The 26,267-nt window shown below is 36.2% G+C and overlaps 1 protein-coding gene across 2 annotated transcripts in view; it reads right to left on the bottom strand.

Annotated features, from left to right (window-relative positions):
- LOC140628026 (dachshund homolog 2-like) overlaps positions 1-26,267 on the bottom strand; it is a 536,985-nt gene that overhangs the window by 96,234 nt on the left and 414,484 nt on the right. The window lies entirely within an intron of this gene.

The raw sequence follows: 26,267 nt of genomic DNA on the forward strand, positions 1-26,267 counted from the left end.
GGTTTATCTATCTTATTAATTCTTTCAAAGAACCAACTCCTGGTTTTGTTGATCTGTTCCACAGTTCTTCTGGTCATGATTTCGTTGAGTTCTGCTCGAATCTTTATTAACTCACTTCTTCTCCTGGGTGTAGGATCTATTTGCTGTTTTTTCTCTAGCTCCTTTATGCGTAAGGTTAGCTTTTGTATTTGAGTTCTTTCCAGTTTTTGAATGGATGCTTGTATTGCGATGTATTTCCCCCTTAGGACTGCTTTTGCTGCATCCCAAAGATTTTGAACGGTTGTATCTTCATTCTCATTAGTTTCCATGAATCTTTTTAATTCTTCCTTAATTTTCTGGTTGACCCTTTCATCTTTTAGCAGGATGGTCCTTAACCTCCATGTGTTTGAGGTCCTTCCAAACATCTTGTTGTGATTTAGTTCTAATTTCAAGGCATTATGGTCTGAGAATATGCAGGGGACGATCCCAATCTTTTGGTATCAGTTCAGACCCGATTTGTGACCCAGTATGTGGTCTATTCTGGAGAAAGTTCCATGTGCACTTGAGAAGAATGTGTATTCAGTTGAGTTTGGATGTAAAGTTCTGTAGATATCTGTGAAATCCATCTGGTCCAGTGTATCATTTAAAGCTCTCGTTTCTTTGGAGATGTTGTGCTTAGAAGACCTATCGAGTATAGAAAGAGCTAGACTGAAGTCACCAAGTATAAGTGTATTATTATCTAAGTATTTCTTCACTTTAGTTAATAATTGATTTATATATTTGGCAGCTCCCCCATTCAGGGCATATATATTGAGGATTGTTAAGTCCTCTTGTTGGATAGATCCTTTAAGTATGATATAGTGTCCCTCTTCATCTCTCACTACAGTCTTCGGGGTAAATTTTAGTTTATCTGGGAATAAACCTAACCAAAGATGTAAAGGGTCTATACCCTCAAAACTATAGAACACTTCTGAAAGAAATTGAGGAAGACACAAAGACATGGAAAAATACTCCTTGCTCATGGATTGGCAGAATTAATATTGTGAAAATGTCAATGTTACCCAGGGCAATTTACACGTTTAATGGAATCCCTATCAAAATACCATGGACTTTCTTCAAAGAGTTAGAACAAATTATTTTAAGATTTGTGTGGAATCAGAAAAGACCCCGAATATCCAGGGGAATTTTAAAAAGAAAACCATATCTGGGGACATCACAATGCCAGATTTCAGGTTGTACTACAAAGCTGTGGTCATCAAGACAGTGTGGTACTGGCACAAAAACAGACACATAGATCAATGGAACAGAAGAGAGAACCCAGAAGTGGACCCTGAACTTTATGGTCAACTAATATTCGATAAAGGAGGAAACACTATCCATTGGAAGAAAGACAGTCTCTTCAATAAATGGTGCTGGGAAAATTGGACATCCACATGCAGAAGAATGAAACTAGACCACTCTCTTTCACCATACCCAAAGATAAACTCAAAATGGATGAATGATCTAAATGTGAGACAAGATTCCATCAAAATCCTAGGGAAGAACACAGGCAACACCCTTTTTGAACTCGGCCACAGTAACTTCTTGCAAGATACATCCACGAAGGCAAAAGAAAGAAAAGCAAAAATGAACTATTGGGATTTCATCAAGATAAGAAGCTTTGCACAGCAAAGGATACAGTCAACAAAACTAAAAGACAACCTACAGAATGGGAGAAGATATTTGCAAATTATATATCAGATAAAGGGCTAGTTTCCAAGATCTATAAAGAACTTATTAAACTCAACAGCAAAGAAACAACAATCCAATCATGTAATGGGCAAAAGACATGAAGAGAAATCTCACAGAGGAAGACATAGACATGGCCAACAAGCACATGAGAAAATGCTCTGAAAAAAAAAAGAAAAAAAAAAAAGAAAATGCTCTGCATCACTTGCCATCAGGGAAATACAAATCAAAACCACAATGAGATACCACCTCACACCAGTGAGAATGGGGAAAATTAACAAGGCAGGAAACCACAAATGTTGGAGAGGATGCGGAGAAAAGGGAACCCTCTTACACTGTTGGTGGGAATGTGAACCTGTGCAGCCACTCTGGAAAACTGTGTGGAGGTTCCTCAAAGAGTTAAAAATAGACCTGCCCTAGGCCCAGCAATTGTACTGTTGGGGATTTATCCCAAAGATACAGATGCAATGAAACGCCAGGACACCTGCACCTCGATGTTTATAGCAGCAATGGCCACGATAGCCAAACTGTGGAAGGAGCCTCGGTGTCCATCGAAAGATGAATGGATAAAGAAGATGTGGTTTATGTATACAATGGAATATTACTCAGCTATTAGAAATGACAAATACCCACCATTTGCTTCAACGTGGATGGAACTGAAGAGTATTATGCTGAGTGAAGTAAGTCAGTCGGAGAAGGACAAACATTATATGTTCTCATTCATTTGGGGAATATAAATAATAGTGAAAGGGAATATAAGGGAAGGGAGAAGAAATGTGTGGAAAATATCAGAAAGGGAGACAGAACGTAAAGACTCCTAACTCTGGGAAACGAACTAGGGGTGGTAGAGGGGGAGGAGGTCGGGTGGTGGGAGTGAATGGGTGACGGGCACTGGGGGTTATTCTGTATGTTGGTAAATTGAACACTAATAAAAAACAAATTTAAAAAAAAAGAAAACAAGTTACTTTGAAATTATGATGGGGGCAGAAAAAGAGGATGTAAATAAAGGCCTCTCTCTCAATAAAAAAAAAGAAAAAGAAAAAAAGATGTGGTATACATGTATAATGGAATATTATTCAGCCATAAAAAAGAATGAAATCTTACCATTTGTAACTATATAGATGGAGTTATACAATGTAAGACTAAGCAAAATAGGTCACAGAAAAACAAATACCATATGATTTTACCTATATGTGTGATTTAAGAAACAAAATAAACAAGCCAAAGGGGAAAAAAAATGAGAAAGATCCAAGAAAGAGACTCTTAGCTAGAGAAGAAACTGATAGTTATCAGAAAGAAGAGGTATGGGAAAATGGTTTAAATAGATGATGATAATGAGCCACTTGTCATGATGAGTACAGGGTAGTATATGGAAGTTTTGAATTACTGTAGTGCATACCTGAAACTAATATTACACTGTATGTTAACTAACAGTAATGAAAATAAAAACTAAACTAAATAAAACATTCTTTAAGGATAACATGATGATTAAAGCATGTACCTATTGTACGACTTTATTGCAAAGTTATAAAACTTTATACAACCTAAGTAGGGGTAGAAAGTTGAGTGGAAAGAGACGAAATTACTAAAAATTCTTTAAGGAGAGTATGATGTTTAAAGCATGTAACTATTGCATTACTGTACTGAGAAGTGATAAAAGTATTTGCAACCTGAGTAGTAGTAATATGGTATAAAAAAGAATAGAATGATGGCATAAAATAAAGCTGAACAAAAAGCACGTTGAATAGCAACATGGAGGTTGACACATAGTAGGCATGTAATAATTCCTATATATCTACAAATATTGTTTATATTTTTCTTCTGGCAACATGGTTGTTCTTGAAAACAATGAGACCTGTGAAAGAAAGACCTTCAGGGCTCTTACTATAACCACACTGGTAGATACTGGTCATTTTATGGATTCTATCAATATAGGAGTTGACAATACACATTTGACTGAATGTTATAACCCAGTTCTAGGCCAAGCAATGAACTCTATAGCTTCTAGAGGTTCTAACATTTCTATCCTAAAAGCTATGATCCTGAACCTCTTCACACAAATTCTATTTCTAAATATTTATAGTGCATAACATTGCCCTGGAGGATTAATAATGATGGTAGATGTTTTCAAAGACTAGTTTTCCAATTTCCAATAGGAGTTGTGGAAGTGAATCGGATCTAGGCCTCTTTTAGGAGCACACACTTTCTTGCTCTCTTTTCTCCAGTTAAAATTAACAATAGTGATCTCTACTGAAAACATCTTTATCTCTCTCCCTCCCTTCTCTCTTTCTCCCCTTCCCTTGTTTCCTTCCTTTCTTACCCCTTGCCTTCTTTTCATACTTCTTCCCACCCTCCTTCCTTTTCAGGTCCTCCTATCCTTCTAATTATTGTTGAACATTTTCTTTGTGCTTGACACAAAAAGTACAAAGATAAAACTCAACATCCCTGACCTCAGTAACCTAAGTGTAATAAGGGAAGTAGGAAAAGACAGCTACTATACATAAGAAAGATTACATTTGCCATATACATATGGTAATCAAAGAATTCAGAAGAACAATTAAGACAGCTCACAGTAGGAATGGAGAAGTATGTGGGAAAAGAAAACACCAAGTGAAATCACTAAAGCTTTCCCTGGAAGAGGGAGCTTCTTGAAATGAGAACTAAAAAATTTATAATTAGTTACATGAAGATCAGGGCATAACATTCCAAACAAAAGATCAATGAATTTATGTAAAGGAGGTTTGAAGCTGTATGGCATGTTCAGGAGAACTATAATCTGATATGTATCAGATTATGACATATATATTATGATATATATATATACACACATATATATATCAACTAAAGCATAGAGCTGAGATGAATGAGATGAAGAGTCATGCAAAGTCAGATCAAGAAACATAATTACTAAAATTTATCTAAGAAGAAGGAGAAAACACGAATAACTCTATAGTAAATAAATTAAATACTAATTTAAAACCTTAAAAAAAATAAAAAAATAAAAAAATAAAAATAAAAATAAAACCTTACCAGAGGTGGGGCAAGATGGTGGAGGAGTAGAGGTCCTCAACTCACCTGGCCCCACCAACCTACCTAGATAACTTTCAAACCATCCTGAAAAACTAAGAATTCGACCTGAGATTTAAAGAGAGAACATCCAGAATGCTACAGAAAGATTTTTGCTTCTAACAAGGTAGGAAGGCAGAAAAAAAAAAAAAAAAAAAAGAATCAAGTGGGGGAGGGGCACCGCAGGGAGCCAGGCTAAGGGCCGCTGGGAAAGGAAAGCCCAGCCCTGGAGAAGCAGGAACTTTAAAAATCCGCACTAGATTCTTCCCGGACTGAAAGTCACTTAGCAGAGAACTTGAGCAGAACCACAGGAGGGGCAGTGGAGCCTCCAGTCTCCCAGGGTCACTAAGAGAGGAAGTGCACCCGGGGGAAAGCGCAGCACAGACTGTGGGCCGATCTCAAAGGGCTGGAGCATGCACCTGGTGGGGCATCTGGGAGAAGCCGGTCAGTTAGGCAGGTGGCTCTGGACGGAGGGGTCTACGCCCTCTTCCCTGCGGGAGCTGCGCCTCCAGGAGTGCAATTCCAGCAGCATAGGGCCCCTGATCCCAGGATGCTGGGCAGACACAGCTGACATTCCTGCACTCCCTCCGGAAAGGCAGAGGCCAGGAGGGCACAGGACGGAGAAGACTCTCCTGCCACTGCGCACCCTGCAAGCTGTGCAGATCAGCAAACCTGCACCGCCCCAGGAGCATCTAGGTCAGTGTGCACTGGGAGACTGTTAGTTGCTAGCGGGGAACTGAATCCAGAGCTGGAAATCTGGCTGCCACCAGTGTGGTTGTTCCTCCTTGTATCACCCTGTGCCCAGGAGGGGCGCCCACCAGGGAACAAGGGCCTCATGGGGTAAACAGCTCCCACTGAGCCCGGCACCCGGCAGGGGGCAGGGCATATCGCCCAGATACACACACCTGAGAATCAGCACAGCAGACCCTCCACCATAAGACCAGCTGGAAGAACAGAGGAAGAGCAAGTTCTTGACCAAGCTAGCACTGCTTTCTTTCTAGCACTGAAAACTCCAGGGGAAGTCAGAGGGATTTATAACATATAGAACGAGAGGGTACCCCTCATATTTTTTTCCTTCCTTTTTCCAGTACAACTCGTTTTTATATCAGACTGTAAATTTCCAACTTTTTTTCTCTTTTCCCACCTTAACTACAATATTTTAACATATCTTCATTTTTAAGTTTCTTCCTTTTTTACTTTCATATTACTACAATTACAGGTCTTAGATATAATTTCCAATTCTAGATTCCCTTCAACATACTCAACTTAATTTTGGGAGATGCAAAACATATATTTTTTGTGTTTGGTGTTTTTTGTTTTCTCTGCCTCATTTTGTCCTACAATGGTGGAAGTTAATAGCCTCTAAAACATGACCAGCACGCACCCAGAACCAAGTGAGATGCCATGCTGGTTCATTCTGTGAGACTCCTCATTCCCATTCTGCCCCTGTCTTTTATCTCATTCATGTTTGAAGGTCAATGTTGGGCTTTCTACAAGTATTACTGCTTTATATAAATTTGGGACTAAGCATCTTATAACATACAGAACTTAATAAGTCAGAACCAAGAGGATTACCCTCTAGGACCCCTCAGGTAGACTACATTCTCCCTACACTACAACTTAGTCACCACCACCATCTCACAATCTCCCCTCTTTTTACCTCTCTTTTTTTCTTTTTCTTTTCCTCTTTAGTTTTGCCTTTTTCTCTTCTTTTTTCCCTTTTCTTTATTTTTCTTCTTATTTAGGATTCCTCGCCATTTATTTTTTACTACTTTGTTTTACAATTTGTTCTTCACTTTAGTGGTCCTTTTGTTTTATTTTGTTCTGATCTTTGTTTTCAATTTCGGGTCTCTGACCTCAGAAGTATCATCCAGGGTGAAATTTACTTAGGTCATGGCTGATATTCTTGACTCAGCCCAGTCATACAGCCACTCTGCACTGAGCAAAATAACTAGAAGAAAGAACTCAACAGAAAAGAAAGAATCAGAAACAGTACTCAGCCACAGAGTTACAGAGTTTGGATTACAATTCGATGTCAGAAACCCAATTGAGAAGCAAAATTACAAAGGTACTGGTGGCTCTGGAAAAAAGCATAAAGGATTCAAGAGACTTCATGACTGCAGAATTTAGATCTAATCAGGTAGAAATTAAAAATCAATTGAATGAGATGCAATCCAACCTGGAGGTCCAAATGACAAGATTAATGATGTAGAAGAAAGAGTGAGTGGGCAGCCCAGGTGGATCAGAGGTTTAGCACCACCTTCAGCTCAGGGAGTGATCCTGAAGTCCCAGGATCAAGTCCCGTGTTGGGCTCCCTGCATGGAGGCTGCTTCTCCCTCTGCCTGTCTCCGCCTCTCTCTCTCTCATTCTCTCTCTCTCTCTGTGTCTAATGGATAAACAAATAAAATCTTAAAAAAAAAGAGTGAGCAACATGGAAGACAAGTTGATGGCAGGGAAGGAAGCTGAGGAAAAAAAAGAAAAACAATTAAAAAACAATGAGGAAAGGTTAAGGGAAATAAATGATAGCAGCCTCAGAAGGAAAAATCTACGTATAATTTGGGTTCCAGAGAGCACCGAAAGGGTCAGAGGGAAGAAAGAATATTTGAACAAATTATAGCTGAGAACTTCCCTAATTTGGAGAAGGAAACAGGCATTCAGATCCAGGAGATAGAGCAGTCCCCCCCTCTAAAATCAATAAAAACCCATTCAACACCTTGACATTTAATAGTGAAACGTGCAAATTCCAAAGATAAAGAGAAAATCCTTGAAGCAGCGAGAGACAAGAGATGCCTAAGATATATGGGGAGATATATTAGATTACCAGCAGACCTCTCCATAGAGACCTGGCAGGACAGAAAGGGCAGGCAGGATATATTCAGGGTCCTAAATGAGAAGAACATGCAGCTAAGAATACTTTTTCCAGCAAGGCTCTCATTCAGAATAGAAGGAGAAATAAAGAGCTTTCAAGATAGGCAGAAACTGAAAGAATATGTGACCACCAAACAAGATCTGCTAGAAATATTAAGGGATAACCTGTAAAAGAAATAGGAAACCAAAAGAAATAATCCACAGACAGGGACTGAATAGGTATTATGATGACACTAAATTCATATCTCTCAATAGTTACTCTGAACGTGAATGAGCTTAATGATCCCATCAAGGACGCAGGGTTTCAGACTGGAAAAAAAGCAAGACCCATCTATTTGCTGTCTACAAGAGACTCATTTTAGACCTAAGGACACCTCCAGCCTGAAAATGAAAGGTTGAAGAATAATTTACCATTCAAATGGTCTTCAAAAGAAAGCTGGGGTAGCAATATTCATATCAGATAAATTAAAGTTTATCCCAAACACTGTAGTAAGAGAGGAAGAGGGACACTATATCATACTTAAAGGGTCTATCCAACAGGAAGACCTAACAATCATCAATCTTTATGCCCCTAATGTGGGAGCTGCCAAGTATATCAATCAATTAATAACCAAAGTAAAGATAGTTCGATAATATTACACTAATAGGAGGAGATTTCAACATGGCACTTTCTGCAATTGACAGATATTCTAAGCACAACATCTCCAAAGAAACAAGGGTTTTAAGTGGTACACTGGACCAAATGGATTTCACAGATATTTACAGAACTTTACATCCAAACGCAACTGAATACACATTCTTCTCAAGTGCACATGGAACTTTCTCCAGAATAGACCACATACTGGGTCACAAAGCAGGTCTCAAACAATACCAAAAGATTGGGATTGTCCCTGCATATTTTCAGATCACAATGCTTTGAAACTAGAACTCAATCACAAGAAGAAATTTGGGGGAAAATCAAACACGTGGAGGTTAAAGAGTATTTTGCTAAAAGATGAATAGGTCAACCAGGAAATTAGAGAATTCAAAAGATTCATGGAAACTAATGAAAATGAACATACAACCATTTAAAATTTCTGGGATAAAGCAAAAGCAGTCATAAGAGGGAAATACATCCCCATACAAGCATCCCTCAAAAAATTGGAAAAAAAAACCCTCAAATATGCAAGCTAACCTTGCACCTAAAGGAAATGGAAAAAGAAGAGCAAATAAAACCTATGCCAAGCAGAAGAGAGAAAATAAAGATTTGAGTAGAAATCAATGAAATAGAGACCAGAAGAACTGCAGAATACATAAACAAAACCAGGAGTTGGTTCTTTGAAAGAATTAATAAGTTAAAAAGAAAAGAGAAAAGACTCAAATTAATAAAAGCAGAATGAAAGAGGAGAGATCACAACCAATACCAAGGAAATACAAATGATTTTAAAAACTTATTATGAGCAGCTATACATGAATAAATTAGACAATCTAGAAGAAATGGATGCATTACTGAAATGCCTCAAACTACCAAAACTGGAACAGGAAAAAACAGAAAACATGAAAAGGCCAATAAACAGTGAGGAAATTGAAGCAGTCATCAACACCCCCCAAGACATAAAAACCCATGGCCAGATGGCTTCCCAGGGGAATTCTATAAAACGTTTAAAGAAGAAACTATACCTATTCTACTAAAGCTGCTCACAAAGATAGAAAGAGATGGAGTACTTCCAAACTTGTTCTATGAGGCCAGCATCACATTAATTCCACAACCAAAGACCCCCACCAAAAAGGAGAATTATAGACTAATATCTCTGATGAACACAGATGCAAAAATTCTCAACAAGATACTAGCCAATAGGATCCAACAGTACATTAAGAAAATTATTCACCATGTCCAAGTGGGATTTATCCCTGGGATGGAAGGTTGGCTCCACACTCATAAAACAATCAATGTGATAGATCATGTCAACAAGAGAAAAAACAAGAACCATATGATCTTCTCAATAGATGCAGAGAAAGCATTTGATAAAAGACAACATCCATTCCTGATCAAAACTCTTCAGAATGTAGGGATAGAGGGAATGTTCCTCAGCATCTTCAATGCCATCTATGAAAAGCCCACAGCAAATATCATTCTCAATTGGGAAACACTGAAAGCCTTTCCCCTAAGATCAGGAACATGAAAGGGATGTCCACTCTCACCACTGTTATTCAACATAGTACTAGAAGTCCTAGCCTCAGCCATCAGCCAACAAAAAGAAATAAAAGGCATTCAAATGGGCAAAGAAAAAGTCAAACTCTTCCTCTTCGCAGATGACATGATACTGTCCATAGAAAACCCAAAAGACTCCACCCCAAGATTGCTAGAACTCATACAGCAATTTGGCAGTGTGGCAGGATGCAAAATCAATGGCCAGAAATCAGTGGCATTTCTATACACTAGAATGAGACAAGAAAGAGAAATTAAGGAGTCAATCCCATTGACAATTGCACCCAAAAGCATAAGATACCTAGGAATAAACCTAACCAAAGAGGTAAAGGATCTATACCCTACAAACTATAGAGCACTTCTGAAAAAATTGAGGAAGACACAAAGAGTTGGAAAAGTATTCCATGCTCATGGATTACAAGAATTAATATTGTGAAAATCTCTATGCTATCCAGGGCAATTTACATATTTAATGCAATCCCTATCAAAATACCACGGACTTACTTCAGAGAGTTGGAACAAATTATCTTAAGACTTGCATGGAATCAGAAAAGACCCTGAATAGCCAGGGGAATTTTGAAAAAGAAAACCAGAGCTGGGGGCATCACAATGCCAAATTTCAAGTTGTACTACAAAGGTTTTCATCAAGACCGTGTGGTACTGGCACAAAAACAGACACATAGATCAATGGAACAGAATAGAGAATCCAGAAATGGGCCCTCAAGTCTATAGTCAACTAATATTCGTCAATGCAGGAAACACTATCCACTGGAAAAAGGACAGTCTGTTTAATAAATGGTGCTCGGAAAATTGTACAGTCATGTGCAGAAGAATGAAACTAGACCATTCTCTTACACCATACACAAAGATAAACTCAAAATGAATGAAAGATCTAAATGTGAGACAATAAGCCATTTGTTCTACTGGATTGTTGTTTCTATTTAACTGTTTAATTAAATTCACCAGTCAAGCTATTTTTACTTGGTATTATGATTTTGGTAAGGTTTTATCTTTTTATTTTATTAGTTTTTTTGTATATTTTTATTGGCGTTTGATTTGCCAACATATAGTATAACACTCAGTGCTCTTCCCATCAAGTCCTCCCCTCAGTGCCCATCACCCAGTCACCCCGTCCCACCGCCCACCTCCCCTTCCACTACCCCTTGTTCGTTTCCCAGAGTTAGCAGTCTCTCATGTTCTGTTACCCTCTCTGATATTTCCCACTCATTTTCTCTCTTTTCCCTTTAATCCCTTTTACTATTTTTTATATTCCCCATATGAATGAAACCATATAATTTTTGTCCTCTGATTGACTTACTTCACTCAGCAAAATACCCTTTAGTTCTATCCATGTTGAAGCAAATGGTGGGTATTTGTCATTTCTAATGGCTGAGTAATATTCCATTGTATATAGACCACATCTTCTTTATCCATTCATCTTTCGATGGACACCGAGGCTCCTTCCACAGTTTGGCTATTGTGGACATTGCTGCTATAAACATTGGGGTGCAGGTGTCCTGCCTTTTCACTGCATCTGTATCTTTGGGGTAAATCCCCAGCAGTGCAATTGCTGGGTCATAGGGCCGTTCTATATCAACTCTTTGAGGAATCTCCACACAGTTTTGGGGGTTTAGTACAATTGATTGAGAATTTGAAGGGTAAGCATTTTTAGAGTACACCAATTGCACTTTTCTCACAAATGATGGGTGATTCCCTAATTTCAAAGCCTATTAGATCTGTACAACATAAAAATAAGCTGCTAAGAAATTCCCTAGAACAATTGTGGAGTTCATCAAGAATGAGGGTTACCTACTTTAGCAAATAGCCATCATAATCCAAAACTAATCAATTGTCAATAAAATGTGCCTGCTGGATGAATATCAACAAAAGCAGAGTTTGACTAATCAAAGCTCTGAAGGACCAACTCATAACAATGCACACAAAGACTGAGCTAAATCCTCTCTGTCACACTTAAAGCATAGTTATTTATTTAAAACCTTATGAGCTTTAAATCTGCTCAGATATATGAGAGCTTCTTTATCGAAGATAGAAAAAAAGGTAGTAACTCATTGGAAGGAAAGATCTACAAGGTGAAATTGAGAGTGATTATGACTGACACAATTAAATCCCTCTCAAATCCATGTCTCAATACTTTTGGATTTTTATGTATCTAGTTGTTTTCCTGTCCACAAAACAATCTTAGTTAAAGACAAAATTATTTGTTAAGTAGTAATCAAACAGCATCTAGAGTATAGATATACACAGTAGCTTTCAGTCATCAGGAATCTAGCACAAAGGCATCAAATATATATGAAACATGAGCTCTGTGCAAAATGTAACATTTCATACATCACATATTTATCCATGTAAACTATGAAAGAACTACAAATGTTTAATATTACTTTTCTAGAAAAAAAATTATGTGCACACTCAGTGTAATATTCTACTCTCAATTTCCTGTACTTTGGTTAATATGTTAACTAAAACTAACCACTGAAACTTTTAATAATAAATAAAATTTTAAAAATACTAAACCACAAAGTTCAAACCTAAAGTTATAGAAACAAATGTCATTGCAACCTCATCTATTTTTAAAAACCATGAACATTTCTTACAGCTGATTAGTTAACATTTTTCCAGAACCCAAACTAAGCAAAACGCTTTATTGACCAAACTCTGTAGGAGATCTATAGAAATTTTTTAAATTACATATAGGGAGAGAGAAGATGGCAGTGGAGTAGGAGGACCTAGGCTCCTCTCCTCCCGTGAACACAACTAGATAGCTACAAAATCATCCCAGATACCCCAGAAATAGGCCTGAAAACTGACAGAACAAACTACACAACCAAAGGAAGAAAAGAGGCCACATCAAAGAAGATAGTAAGTGCTGATGCATGGCTTTGGAGAGAAAGTGATCATGGGTGCTGCAAAGTAGAAGTAGCCATGGTGACAGAGAAAAGCATAAGCATTCAGGAAAGTGCACAAGGAGAAAGTTTCCCCAATGCCATTGGCTTGGAAAATGAGTGGAGCTGAATTTGATAAGTTCTTGCAACCAGTGGGGTTTAAAGCCTAGAGTTTTTAAAAAGATTTTATTTATTTATTTATTTATTTATTTATTTATTTATTTATTTATTTATTTATCAAAGAGAGAATGAACCAGGGGAGTAGCAGAGGGAGAGGGAGAAGCAGATTCTCCTTTGAGCAGGAAGCCTGATGTGGGGCTGGATCCCAGGACCCTGAAATCATGACCTGAGTTGAAGGCAGACACTTAACTGACTGAGCTATTCAGGTACCCCAAAGCCTAGAATTTTAAAGGTCAGTAGGCTACACTGGGATAAAGCCTAGAGGGCACTTCTATGGTTCCGAAGGCAAGGCTGGGAAACAATTCAGGGGCAGACAGCAGGGAAACAGCCATCTGAAGAATGCCTGTGGCACAAAGTGGGAAGATTGTTCACTCTTCTTGGAGCTTGTCCCTGAAGGGCAGCATTCACAGAGATGCTTCTCTGAAAACAAAGTTGCTGGCTGGTACCATTTCCCTCCCCAGCTCATTAGCATAAACACAGAGCTACCTGTAGGAAGTAGCACAGTGTGGAAACTAGCTGCCTAACTTCCTTACACCAAGGCTTATCCCACTGAGATCTATCAGGACTGCCATTCTCAGTTAAGCTTACCTCAGTCCCATGGAGGTGGGCACCACCCACAGAAGACCAGTACAAACCTCTGCCCACACCATGTCTCCCAACCAGAGAGTTCTGCAGGGTGTTTGCTGGTAGAAGTAGTATCAGGTCTCATTTCATAAGCAGACTGGAGCACATCTATTTAAAACTTACCACATTCAGATCAGGCACTACCAGAGCAGCCAAGGAGAACCTCTAGAGATGACAGGCATAAAAGGCAGAGTAGGCAAAAGTCAACAGCAATGCATATACAGCACATAATGGAAACACTTCCTGAAGCACCAGGTACTGGGCAACACATGATCTCTTCTTCATAAGGCCATTACTTTCCAGAGCAGGAGACATAATTGGCTTTTCTAACACAGAGAAGGCAGAGACTTAGACAAAATGTGATGACAGTTGAATACATTCCAAATGATAGAACAAAATAAGGCTATGGTCAGAGATATAAATGAAACATATATTATTAACATGCCTAATAGAGCAGTTAAAGCAACAATCATAAGTATACACACTGGACTTGAGGAGAGTATCAGACATGAGTGAGACTTTTAATAGAGAGATAAGGAATAACATATCAAAGTAAAGGGCTCAATACAAAAATGAAAAACATGTTCTATGGAAGGAACAGCAAGCTGGAAGAAACAGAGGAATGAATTAACATCCTAGAAGACAAAGTAATAGAAAGTAAGGAAGCCGAACAAAAGAAAGTAGAAATATGCAACATGAGAATAGACTAAGGGAAATTAGGGATTCCATCAAAAGCAATGAAATTCTTATTATAGAAGTCTCAGAAGAAGAGAGAGAAGTGAGGGCAGACAATTTATTTGAAGAGATAATAGCTGAAAACTTCCCCTAATCTGGGGAAGGAAACAGACATCCAAATCTAGGAAGCACAGAGAATTTCCATGAAAATCAACAAAAGCAGGCCAATACCAAGACATATTATAATTAAATTTGCAAAATATAGTAATTAAGAAAGAATCTTAAAAATAGCAAGACAAAATAAATTTTTAACATATAAGGGAAGACCCATAAGGCAAGCCAGAGACTTCCCAACAGAATCATGACAAGCCAGAAAAGAGTGGCATGATTTATTCAAAGTGCGGAATGGGAAAATCTGCAGCTAAGAATACTCTATTCAACAAGGCTGTCACTTACAATAGAAGGAGAGATAAAGAATTTCCCAGACAAAAACTAAACCAGCCGTGTAAGTAATATTCAAGGAGACTCCTTGAGTGGAAAGGAGAAACCGATAGTGACAAAGAAAGGAAATGATTGGAGAAAAATCTCCAGGAACAATGACAAAATAAATAATAAAATGGCACTAAATACATATCTATCAATAATTATTTTGAAGGTAAGTAGACTAAAAAAAACCCCAACAAAAGACCTAGGGTGACAGAATAGATTTTAAAAAGACTCATATATATGCTACCTACAAAGGACAAATTTCAGACCTAAAGACATTTGTGCATTGAAAATGAGGGAATGGAGAAAAATTTATCATGCAATCGGACATCCAAAGATATCAGTAATAGCCACATACATCAGTCAAACTAGACTTAAGAAAGAGACTGTGGAATGAGAGACAAAGAAGGCCACTATATCATAATAAAGGGAACAATTCAACCAGGACATATAGCAATTCTAAGTGTTGGGGCACCTGGGTGGCTCAGTTGGTTGAGAATTCAACTCAGGTCTTGATCTCAGGGTTGTGACTTCAAGCCCTGCATTGGGCTCCATGCTGGGTGTGGAGTCAACTAAAAACAAAAACAGGAGCACCTGAGTGGTTCAGTCAGTTAAGCAGCTGCCTTCAGCTCAGGTCATGATCTTGGGGTCCTAGGATCAAACCCTACATTGGGGTCCCTGCGCAGTGGGCAGTCTGCTTCTCCCTCTCCCTTTGCCCCTCCCCCACACTCATGCTTTCTCTCTCTCTCAAATAAATAAATAAATAATATCTTAAAAAATAAAATAAAAGAATTGATTACAAATGTTTACACACCCAAAATGGGAGCACCCAAATATATAAAACAATTATAAACAAACATAAAGAAACTCATTGAAAATAATATAATAGTAGGGAACTTCAACACTCCACTTACATCAATGGATAGATAATTTAAACAGAAAATCAACAAGGAAACAAGGGCTTTAAATGACACACTGCACCAGATGGATGCAACAGATATATTCAGAACATTCCATCCAAAAATAGAAGAATATACATTCTTTTCAAGTGCACATGGGACATTCTCCAGAGTAGATCACATACTAGGTCACAAATCAGACCTCAATAAATACAAAAAATTGAAAATATACCATTTACATTTTCTGACCACAATACTAATGTAACCAGATATTAGTCACAAGGAAAAAATGGAAAGATCTCAAATACATGGAGATTAAACAGCATGTTACTATACAATGAATCAGCCAACTAGGGAATCAAAGAATAAATTAAAACAAAGTACATGGAAACAAATGAAAATGTAAAGACAATGGTCTATAACACTTTGGGATGCAGCAAAACTAGTCCTAAAAGGGAACTGTATGGCAATACAGGCCTACCTCAAGAAGCAAGAAAAATCTCAATTAAACAATCTAACCTTACACCTAAACCAGCTAGAAAAAAAAAACAAATGAAATGTAAAGCCAGCAGAAGGAATATTACAGCAGAAATACATTATATAGCATCTTAATAAACAATTTGAGAAAGATCAATGAAACCAAGAGCTGGTTCTTTGAAAAAATTAATAAAATTGATAAACCTCTAGCTAGAATTATCAAAATTAAAAGAGAAAGGACTCAAATAAAATCACAACTGAAAAAGAAGAAACAGCAGCCTAAATAATGAAATACAATTATAAGAGATTATGAAAAAATATATGCCAACAAACTAGACAACTTGAAAGAAATGGATAAATTCCTAGCAACCTATAAACTACCAAAACTAAAACAATAAGAAGCAGAAAACTTGAACAGACTGATAATCAACAAAGAAAGTGAATTAGCAATAAAATATCTCCCAAGAAACAAATATTCAGGGCCAAATGGCTTCCTGGCCGAATGATATCAAAGATTTAAAGAAGAGTTAATACCTATTCTTCTCAAAACTGTTCCAAAATTCAAAAAGGAAGGAAAACTTCTAAATTCATTCTATATGGGCAACATAATCCTGATATAAAAACCAAATAAAGACTCCACTAAAAAGGAGAACTACAGACCAAAATTCCTGGTGAAGATAGATGCAAAAATTCTCAATAAAATACCAGGAAACTCAATCCAACAGTACATTAAAAGAATGATTCACCACAAACAAGTTGGATTTATTTCTGGACTGCAAGGGTAGTTCAACATTCACCAATAATCAATGTTTCAAACCACATTAATAAAAGAAAGGTTAAGAACCATATGACCCTTTTATAATAGATGCAAGAAAAGCATTTGCCAAAGTAAAACATACAAACTCTCAACAAGAAGGTTTAGAGGGAATATAGTTCAACATCATAAATGCCATATGTGAAAAACCCACAGCTAATATAATCCTCAACAGAGAAAACAGAGCTTTTCCTTTATGGTCAGGAACAGGATAATGATATCCACTCTCACCACTGTTATTTAACATAGCACTGGAAGTCAGCCACTGCAGTCCCATAATGAAAGGAAATAAAAGGCACCCAAATTAATAAGGAAGAAGTAAAACTTTTGCTATTTGCAGATGACATGATACTGTATACAGAGAATCCCTAGAACTCCATAAAAATTGCTAGAAGAGATAAATGAATTCAGAAAAGTCACAGGATACAAAAGCAACACACAAAATCTGTTGCATTTCTATACAATAATGAAGCATCAGTAAGAGAAATCAAGGAAGTAATCTCATTTACAATTGCACTAAAATCCATAAGATACCTAGGAATAAACTGAATCAAAGAGGAAAAAGCCCTTTATTCTGAAAATTATAAAATCCTGATGAAAGAAATTGAAATGACACAGACAAATGGAAAGACATTCCATGCTCATGTATTGGAGGAACCAATATTATTAAAATGTCTATACTACCCAAAACAACCTACACATTGAATGAAATTCCTATCAAAATACCACCAGGAGTTTTTCATAGAACTAGAACAAACCATCCTCAAATCTGTATGGAAATACCAAAGACCTCGAATACCCAAAACAATCTTGAAAAAGCAAAGCTGTAGGCATCACAATTCCAGAATTCAAGTTACATTAAAAAGCTGTATTGATCAAAACAGTATGCTACTGGCACAAAAATAGACACAAAGTTCATTGGAATAGAATAGAAAACACGGCAAGGAACCCATAAATATATGGCCAATTAATCTTTGACACAGCAAGAAAGAATATCCAATGGGTAAAAGACAGTCTCTTCAACAAATGGTGTTGGGAAAACGATAGCAGCATGCCAAAGAATCAAACTGGACCATTTTCTTACACCATACACAAACATAATTCAAAATAAATTAAAAACCCAAATGTAGGACTTGGAAGCATAAAAATCTTAGAACACAGGCAGTAACCTCTTTGACATTGGCTTTAGCAACTTCTTTCTAGATATGTCTCCTGATGTAAGAGAAATAAAACCAAAAACAGACTATTAGGACTTCATTTAAAAAAAAAAAACTTCTACACAGCAAATGAAACAATCAACAAAACTAAAAAGGCAACTTATAAAATTGGATAAAATAATTGCAAATGACAAATTTGATAATGGAACTTATAAAACTCCACACCCCAAAAAGGAATAAGCCTATTAAAAAAGTGGGTAGAGGGCATGAATTGACATTTTTCCAAAGACATCCAGATGGCTAATATAAACATGAAAAGATATTCAACATCACTCAATGTCAGGGAAACAAAACTACCCAAATATCACCTCACACCTACCTGAATGGCTAAAATCAGGAGCACAAAAAACAGCAGGTGTTGGTGAGGGTGTGGGAAAAGGGGAATCCTCTTCCACTGTTGGTGGGAATGAAAACTGGTACAGCAATTCTGAAAAGCAATATGGACATTCCTCAAAAAGTTCAAAATAGAACTATCCTATGATCCAGCAATTGTGCTACTAGGTATTCACTAAAAGAATTCAAAAATACTAATTCAAAGGAATACATGTACCCCAATGTTTATAGCAGCCTTATCTACAGTGGCCATATTATAGAAACAGCCCATGGGTCCAACTACTGATGAATGGATAAAGAAGTGGTATATATATATATATATATATATATATATATATATATATATATATGTCTCAGCCACAGAAAAGAATGAAATCTTTCATTTGTCATTTGTAATGATATGGATGGAGCTAGAGAGTATTATGCAAAGTAAAATAAGTCATTCAGAGAAAGACAAATACCACATCATTTCATACACATATGGAGTTTAATAAACAAAACAAATGAGCAAAGGGGAAAAAAGAGGGAGAGGCAAATAAAAAACAGACTTTAACTTTAGAGAATTAACTGATTGTTACCAGAGAGATAGGTGGGGGAGGGGGTTGGTTAAATAGTTGGTGACAATTAAGGAGGGCACTTGTGATGAGTACTGAGTGTTGTATGGAAGTGCTGAATCATTATGTTGTATACTTGAAATTAATATTACATTGTATATTAACTACCTGGAATTTAAATAAAAACTTAAACAAAAAACCCTATAAAAGTGATTAGCAAGGATTTTATAAACAAGGTAGAGAGCCCATTCCAGTTATGTACAGATGAAGAATGCACATATCACTCTTTTGAATTGTCAATGCTGATATTGTATCTTGGCCCTTACGTTACCTCAAATTGAGGTTATCACAACCTCTAACTAGAGCCAAAATTTCAGACATTTTTTACACCTCCTTCTCTGCTGCAATATAATTGCCTATAGCCACCAGACAAATCTGTTTAAAATTCCAATTTCAGCATCCTATGTTCAAAAGACACTCACTGGCTACAAGGTAAAGTTCAAACTTCACTTTGGAACAGGATATTCATTACAACCAATCCCAATCTATCTTTCCAGTCTCATCTCCCACTCTTCTCTAATGTGAATTATTTATTAATTATTCTTTCTTCAATATTCCTTGGCTTAAACCACATGTTTTTTATGTTATCACTCTAACCTAGACTTGTTTGCTTTTTACTTACCAACTATCCAAATGCTACCCCTCTTTCAAGACATTGGAATTCATTATATCCCAGGTATATCCAAGCATAGTGTCTGAAGGACAGAAGTCAGCACACACACATTTGGTAAATGGAATTGAATCTGTACAAGTATGGGAGAAGTATAATAAAGTAGAGGGAGCATATGGCTCTCAGACAACCTGGGTTCTAATTTTATCTTGAAATCATTTAAGTTAACTGGATTTTGGTTTCTTCATCTGTAAAATGAGAATAATATCTGTTTACTGTATTAATTATACTTAAAAGTTAACTATATTAACTTTTTTATAATATCAGTAACATACAAAAATACTTCTGTGGGATTTATCTTTTATTGCACAGAAGGAATGAACATATTGATAATTTATTATCTTTGATTTTTCATTATTTCATTATTTAATTTTCATTATTATAAAGAATCTACTCACTTAAGGAAACATGGATTATGCATTTTAGTTGGAGAAAGGGGTAACATGGAAGTTATTTGCATTTCCATAGCTTCTCAAAGATTTGCCATTTTGCATACCATTTATTTCATCTTCCTTCTACCATTCATTCTTTCAAAATGTATGTTTCAGTATTATGTGCTATAATGCCATGGGAAGATTTAAAAATTGAATAAGGTTTTGTCTATGTTCTCAAGATGCTCACAATGAATGATTCTCAAAGTTTACCATTCATCAGAATCACCTTAAAGGCTTGTTAAAACACAGGGTGCCAGGCCTCACCCATGGAGTTTCTGATTCAGTGGGTCTGGAATGATACCTGAAATTTTGCATTTCTAACAAGTTCCTAGGTGATGCTAAAACTGCTGGTCCAGGGACCCCACTTTGAAAACTACTAGCCTAGTAGAGACAAACATAACAGAAATAAAAGGTGATTCAATTAGTGGAATGATACAGGAATCTGAAGTGTTGTAACAGAATAAAAAATAGGAGTGACTAAATTTTCATGTGAAGTGTCAGAATAAATTTCACAGAAGAGGTAGTAGATAAGTAGGAAAAGTTAGGCAAACCAGGAAAAGTTACTACAAGGTATCAGAATTTGTCTTCTTTTATCTTCCAAGTTGCTAAATAAGGTTTCAATGATAGATTAAGGCCAGAACATGAAAAGAATTTTACTAAATGCTGGAGAGTTTCAACTTTATCCTCTGAATAATAGGTAGTAAGTGAAGGTTTATATCCAAGGAAGTTACAAGACAAGATTTGTGCAGGGGGCTACACAGAAATAAATTGGAGTGGGGAACGGGGACAGAGATACTACATAGATTTGTGCAGTAGTCCAAGTTGAAAGATCATAGCTGTGCTAAGTCAGTGGTAGAAGGATTGTTAGGAATTAGATGAATTCATCACCTATTTCCTTGTGCTTCCCTATATATGAAGCCAATAAACTCCTTACTTTTTACATGGCACACTTGTTTCCTGGAACTAGGTGGAGCAATTAAATGCAGTTGAAACCTAAACTACAACCCCTGCTTATGTGGCAATATACATGGTTGCTGTTGTTGGAAGATTTCATATTACATCATTAATTGTGGGCATTTAGAAGACAGCCTCTTATTATTAAGATATTGCTGACTTTTATTGTCATTGTGGCCACAGGACAAAGCTAATAATTACCAGCACCAGAAGCAGTTTGTGGTTTTAATATAAAAAACCACATTGAGGTAAATTACACTGGAATTAGAGTGGATTACTTTTATCAAATGGGGAATAAGCTGTTAATTAACTCCCTGCTGTAGCAATCGTTTTTTTTTGAGCTTGCAACTGTTATTAGGTCTAGATTAAAGTGTTGAATTAATTTCCTACTTACGTACTATTCCAAGAGTTTTTAATTTACCTGGCAGCAGTTTTAATAGGAAATTGTATTAGTGAGCATAAATTGTTTTGGGGAAGGGTAAACAGTTTGTGATAATGTTTATTAAGTCATTTTGTTTGAGCAAAAATATAATTGCAGTTTTAATTAGTACATGGTTATTGAAGTATTACAGTATGGCTTTCTGAGAAAATAATCACTCAGTTAATCCCAGCATTTATACCTGATAAAAAATAGGAAAGCTATGTCAATGTGGCAATGACTTGGATTTTATACCATATTTCAAAAAGGAAAAATGAGAAATTATCTAAATGTTCTTCCATCAATTATCTTATTGGCTGCTCCTGAACATCACTGTCTGGGTGACAGGTACATATGAGGTAATTCATATGAAGGGTTAAGTGAGAAAATTTAAAACTTAAGGGGTGCAGATTCTTTTAAAGTAAAAAACGTAGAAAAAGAAAATATGTTTATATGATCAATATAATTTTAATATTGGTTGTGATGCTGGCAATAATATTTGTCTTATAACACCAACAATAATTATATTTGTATGGTGTGTTATGGAAGTGGACCAATGGATAATGAACTTAGGAAGGACTTGGGACATAACCATGCATATTGAAAACTGAGATCTAAAGAGACTTAAAGACTTGCCTGGGAACACAGTATTAGTGACTGAAATAAGATAAAACATAGGGCTGTTTACACAACTACATATGAACTCTTGGTCCAAAATTTATGCTCTATTTCTTTCCCAAATTAATGTTGGCTCTCTGTGTAATTATCAATTTATTGTATGTGGAATTTTATGTTCCGAAGGAGTCTGAAATCTTTTCCTGTGATACTTTTACTATTAACTTTCAAATTAATATGACACTTGTTTGCAATAATAAACTTGACTAATTCATACACAACTGTTATTTTGTAACCAAACTTTATAATAATTAGAACTTTCAAGATGGCAATATACACACTTCAATGGTTAGGACTATAAAATTAATACAGTATTTTTCCTTTAACATTTATTTTTTAAAAATTTTTATGAGTATAGGTGACATACAATGTTCCATTTATTTCAGGTGTACAACATAGTGATTTGATAATTCTATGTTATGCTATGCTTTCCACAAGGTAGCTACCATCTGTCACCATACAGTGCTATTAAAATATCATTGACTATATTTCTTGTGCTATAACTTTTATTCCTAGGACATTCAATCCATAATTGGAAGCTTGTATCTCCCATTCCCCACTCATTTTTCCTGTCCCCAATCCCCTTCTCTTCTGACAGCCATCAGTTTGTTTTCTGTATTTATAAGTCTGATTCTGCTTTTTATTTGTTTGTTTATATGTTTTGGTTTATAGATTCCACATATTATGAAATCATGCTATTTATTGTTAATCCAAAAATAATTATGATGATATTTCTAAATTGGTGCAGTAATCAGACATGAAACATTAAAATTTGCTTAAAATTATGTCAGCAGCTTTGGCTCTAAAAAAACTACCTACTATTTTGCATAAATCTAATGAATAGACTTTCCTGAATTCTCAGATAATACATTATAAAATTCTATTTCAGAGAAAAGATAATCCTTCTACATAAGACTAACATGAAACAAATCTAGATTTTCCTTATTACTTTCTTTCAGAAACCCAGATCAATCTAAAATCTTATGCAACAAAGTATAGTTATAATGTCCAAATCGCTGTATATCCCTTTCAAGTTACTACTTAGCAATTTATAATTTCTATCTTTGAATATTAAGAGATATAGGAATGTAATCATATTTTTGTTATTGAATTATTTTCATCTACTTACATTCCAATAAATGTTGAATTTTGAATAAGGGAAATATAAAACAAGAAAATACACTAGTGTTGAAATACAGTTATGATATCACCAATAAATCCCACAATCATTGAAAATAGCTTATAAAAGAAATATTCTGGAGAAGGAGGAGAAGTTAAGATGGTGGAGGAGTAGGGAGACCCTAAGTGCGTTCCAAACCTCAAACACATGTAGATAGTTATTATTTCTCACCAACGTTTGATGTTTCCTGCCTTGTTAATTTTAGCTATTCTGACTGTGTAAGGTGATATTTCATTGTGTTTTTATTTGCATTTCCTTGATGCCAAGTGATGTGGAGCATTTTTTCAAGTCTATTGGCCAATTGTATGTCTTTTGAGGAGGAATGTCTTTCATGTCTTCTGCCCATTTAGTCAATGAATTATTTGATTTTTGGGTGTTGAGTATGATAAGTTTTTTATAGATTTTGGATACTAGCCCTTTATCTGATATGTGATTAGCAAAATATCTTCTGCCTTTCGGTAGATTGCCTTTTAGTTTTGTTGATTATTTCCTTTGCTGTGTAGAAGTTTTTTTATCTCGATGAAGTCCCAATAGTTCATTTTTGCCTTTGTTTCCCATGGCTGTGAAGACATGTCTAGCAAGAAGTTGCTGTGGCCAAGGTCAAATAGGTTGCTGCCTGTGTTCTCCTCTACGATGTTGATGGATTCCTGTCTCACGTATTGTGATGTCCCAGCATTGGTTTTGTTTTCCAACATTCTTCTGGCTCTTCAGGGACTTTTCTGGTTCCATACAAATTTTAGGATTATTTGTTCCACCTCTGTGAAAAATGTTGATGCTATTTACATAGGGATTGCATTGAATCTGTTGATTGCTCTGGGTAGCACAGATATTTAAACAATACTTATTCTTTCAATCCATGAACATAGTTTTCTATGTCTTTGTGTCTGCCTCAATTTCTTTGGATAGGTTTACTTATAGATATATTATGGTTTTTGGAGCAATTGTGAATGGGATTCATTCATTAATTTCTCTTTCTTCAGTCTCATTGTCAGTGTATATAAATGCAACTGATTTCTGTGCATTGATTTTATATCCTGCCACTTTGCTGAGTTCCTGCATGAGATCTAGTAATTTGGGGGCTGAGTGTTTTGGGCTTTCCACGTGAAGTATCATGTCATTGTGAAGAGTGAGAACTCTTCTTTGCCAATTAGAATGACTTTTTTATTGTCTGATTGCTGAGGCTAGGCTTTTAGTACTATGTTGAACAACAGTGGTGAAAGTGGACATCCCTGTTGTGTTCCTGACCTTAGGGGAAAAGCTCACAGTTTTTCCTCATTGAGAATGGTATTCTCTGAGGGCTTTCATAGATGGTTTTTATGATTTTGAGGTATGTTCCCGCTATCATTAGACCATGGAGTGTGTTAATATAGAAAATATGCAGTATTTTGTCAAATGCTTTTTCTGCATCAATTGAGAGGATCATATGTTTCTTGTCCTTTATTTTATTAATGTGATGTATCACACTAATTGAATTGCAAATGTTGAACTACCCTTGCAACTCAGGAATAAATCCCACTTGTTCATGGTGAATAATCCTCTTAATGTACTGTTGGATCTTACTGGCTAGTATCTTGGTGAGAATTTTGGCACCCATGTTCATCAGAGATACTGGTTTGCATTTCTTTAATTCTTTTTTTAAAGATTTTATTTATTTATTCATGAAACACAAAAAGAAGCAGAGACGTAGGCAGAGGGAGAATTAGGCTCCCTGTAGGGAGTCTGATGTGGGACTCGATCCCGAGGCCCAGGATCACACCCTCAGCCAAAGGCAGATACTCAACTGCTGAGCCATTCAGGTGCCCTTAGTCTGTATTTCTCCTTTTTGGTGGGGTCTTTGTCTGGCTTTTGGATCCAGGTAATGCTAGCCTCATAGAACGAGTTTGGAAGTTTTCCTTCCCTTTTTATTTTTTGAAGAAGTTTCAGAAGAATAAGTATTAATTCTTCTTTGAATGTTTGGTATAATTTGCCTGGGAAGCTATCTGTCTGCAGACTCTTGTTTGTTGGGAGATTTTTGATTACTGCTTCAATTTCCTTGTTGATCATGGATCTGTTCAGGTTTTCTATTTCTTCCTGTTTCAGTTTTGGTAGTTTATAAGTTTCCAGGAATGCATCCATTTCTTCCAGGTTGCCTAATTTGTTGGCATAAAGTTACTCATAATATTTTCTTAAAATTGTTTATATTTCCTCGGTGTTGGTAGTGATCTCTCCTCTCTCATAATTTTATTAATTTGGGTCCTTTTTCTCTTCTTTTTGATAACTCTGGTTAGGAGTTTGGGATCTTATTCATTCTTTCAAAAAGTCAGCTTCTAGTTTCATTGATCTGTTATACTGTTCTATTGGTTTCTATTTCATTGAGTTCTACTCTAATCTTTAGTTCTCTTCTCTTGCTTGGTTTATGCTTTATTTGCTGTTCTTTCTCCAGCTCATATGGGTGTGAGGTTAGTTTGTGTATTTGAGACTTTTCTAATTTTTTGAAAGAGACTTGTATTGCTATGTACTTTTCTCTCAGGACCACCTTTGCTGTACCCAAACTGTTTTAAACAGTTGTGTTTTCATTTACATTTGTTTTCATTAATTTTTAAAATTCTTCTTTAATATCCTGGTTGACCCTTTCATTCTTTAGTTGGATAGTCCTTAACCTCCAAGTGTTTCGGTTCCTTCCAAATACCCTCTTATGATTGAGTTCAAGTTTCAGAGCACTGAGGTTTGAAAATATGAATGAAACAATCTCAATCTTTTGGCATCAGTTAATATCTGATTTGTAACTCAGTGTGTGATATATTCTGGAGAATTTTCCATGTGCACTTGAGAAGAATGTGTATTGTGTTGCTTGGGAGTGGAATGCTCTGTATATATCTGTGAAGTTCATCTGATCAATTTTGTCA

The sequence above is a fragment of the Canis lupus genome, chromosome X, assembly GCF_048164855.1.
Source record: "Canis lupus baileyi chromosome X, mCanLup2.hap1, whole genome shotgun sequence".
In the NCBI taxonomy this organism is placed as follows: domain Eukaryota; kingdom Metazoa; phylum Chordata; class Mammalia; order Carnivora; family Canidae; genus Canis; species Canis lupus.